The sequence below is a fragment of the Lolium perenne genome, chromosome 4, assembly GCF_019359855.2.
Source record: "Lolium perenne isolate Kyuss_39 chromosome 4, Kyuss_2.0, whole genome shotgun sequence".
In the NCBI taxonomy this organism is placed as follows: Eukaryota; Viridiplantae; Streptophyta; class Magnoliopsida; order Poales; family Poaceae; genus Lolium; species Lolium perenne.
The window spans coordinates 137248304-137250707 of record NC_067247.2 but is presented as its reverse complement, the minus strand read 5'-3'; the positions used below and the strand labels follow the sequence as shown (position 1 = coordinate 137250707).

The 2404-nt window shown below is 45.0% G+C and overlaps 1 long non-coding RNA gene across 1 annotated transcript; it reads left to right on the top strand.

The window, feature by feature from the left end:
- The first annotated feature begins 838 nt into the window (after positions 1–838).
- LOC139830924 (uncharacterized) lies at positions 839–1822 on the top strand. Its single transcript, XR_011744442.1, has 2 exons — positions 839–1029; positions 1362–1822. It is a non-coding gene; the product is annotated as an uncharacterized lncRNA (long non-coding RNA).
- Positions 1823–2404: the final 582 nt, after the last annotated feature.

The window sequence follows — 2404 nt, the reverse complement described above, 5'->3', positions numbered from 1 at the left end:
ATGATAAATTTTTGCGGGTTTTGCTCGGCTGTGGGCAGAGTCGCCAGCGGTGTGGTGCTTTATTGCTTGGGAAGAGAGATCGTGGACACAACATTGCTTGGGTCGCATGGACAGAGTAAAAATGGACATTGCTTGCGAGCCTTGTAACACACCTCACAAAACCCTCTACGAACTAACTGACACAGCTCATGAGCATCTCCCTTATTCGGATCGTCGGATGCTGCCAAGCCGGCCTCACCAGATGGGCTTTGCTTCTTTGGGTTCCACATTTTTTCTTCTTCCTATTACGAGAGAAAGTGGGGTTTGCATCTTTGGATTAATCGTTTTTTTAATCTTACTACTTCGTGAGAAAGTGGGATTTGCTTCTATGGGTCACGGATGAGTCTCCGTCTTAAGTAGAAGGTAGGAGTGCTACACGGAACATCATGTGCTTTGAGGAAGGACTAGACGTCAAAAGGGAAACAAACATGGCTACATTACTCTCGTATCATCAGTGGCGAAGGATGGAAAAAATGGAAAAAATTTAAGGTCGGGCGAACTTTAAACATAAAAAAGTTGACGCATAAAAAAAATATCTTGACAAATTAAAATTTTATCTGATGTAAAGCATAGTCGCTCGGTACTAACGTAAAAGCAACATACTTGAATATAACCAGAACCTTCAAATGTACCGATAATGAAGCTTCAATGTCGTTTAGAAGTTCCGTGCAATGACAAATCTGCAATTGAAAACATGGAATACATTAAAACTGTGTTTGGATGCAGTGAATTGGGTCTTGAATTAGGGAATTGGAATTCGGGTCTCTAATTCCAGCGTTTGGATGCGCATAGAATGTAGATCAGGAAAGGCAGCCAAATTCCAGCCCGCTCCCGCGTGCGGGCTTATTCTCTTGCTCCCAATTCGGAGGGTCCGACCTCCGTATTCCCTCGGAATTGCCAAGCGGTACGAACGCGAGGCTTCCCGTTCGACCGCGACCTATCCCGAGCGACATCCCCATCCCCATCCTGGAGCAAGGCGACGGCCGCGCGGTGAGTCTTCCCAGTCCTCCGCCCTCCTCTCGCTTCTCCGCCATACCCTTCCTACCCTGCCCTCCCCTTCTTCTCCAACAACGGCGTCTGCCCTTCCATAGCCCTGCCCCAATCCCTAGGTCATGGGGAACAGCGCGGGATGGGCAGCGTCGGCCGCCGGCGATAGGACTAGCGGCGGGAGGCTGACCCATGCATCTCCCCCAGTCAGCGACGGATGGGAATATGGACGTCCGGCGATGTGGTTCCCAGCCACTCCCCTTTTCTCTGGTCCCCTTTGAACCAACCCGCACCTGTACAAATTGACATGGGTGATTTTTGTGCATTATGTGCAGGGCACAATCGAGCAGGATGACGCAGTGCAGATCGCCGATCGGGGCCTGCTCACCTCCACCCAGGCGTTGCTCGCCGACCAGAACACCTTGGCGGCGCAGGTCATCGGATACACCAACAACTCCGCTTCGTTCCTGACATACTTGGTGCTCATCGGCAACAGCGGACTATCAGCAAAGTGGTCACTGCTGCTGCCGATTGATATTGATATCGATAGAACCTGTAATTAGATTGACATTTACGGTCCTTGTAGTCATGTAGTGTGTGTATTTTGTTCATTCACTTAGTCGATCTGCCGTGCGAGCTAGCTTAGTAGTTATTCTCTTGCATACTTTCTCTTGCGTATTTTCTTCTCTGCTTGTATTTTTTTTTAGCCTTGGTATGTAATCATCTAGCTACTGGGATTGACAACTTTATGTAACGATGAAGTACCAATGTACGAATAGTAGTATTTAATTAAAAATGTTCTACATATATACTACTAGTGCCCTTATTCGTATTATTTCAAATATTTATTATATGTGAAATAAAATATAAACATTATAAGATACATAACGATTATTCATAGATGTAGATAAATTTATATTGTTCAGATTCAACAAATCATCCAATTCCACAGCTTGTACATCCAAACAGGAATTAGAATTCCATGCCACCATTTAATTCTAACAGCAAATATCATGCACATCCAAACAACATAATCGAATTGGAGATCATTTCCTTTCCATCTTAGATTTGGAATTCTCACTCAATTCAATTCTAGGACTCAATTCTGTGCATCCAAATAGTTAATTAGCCCATATTACCGACCTCACAATTCACAATTAAATTTAAACTTCATCTAATTGAAAAAAACTCCGACAATTGTACCTCCCTCTTAGCTGCAGTGTTTTTCCTTTTCTTGTCCATCTTAGTTCTTAAACGTCGACCACAAAATCACAATGACAAACTGTCCGTAGTCTCACAGAAACTAGGGTGATCTGCGAGCAGGATTAGAATAGGAGTACCAGAGTAGGGCTGGAGTGGGAGGGATGCGGTCGGGACT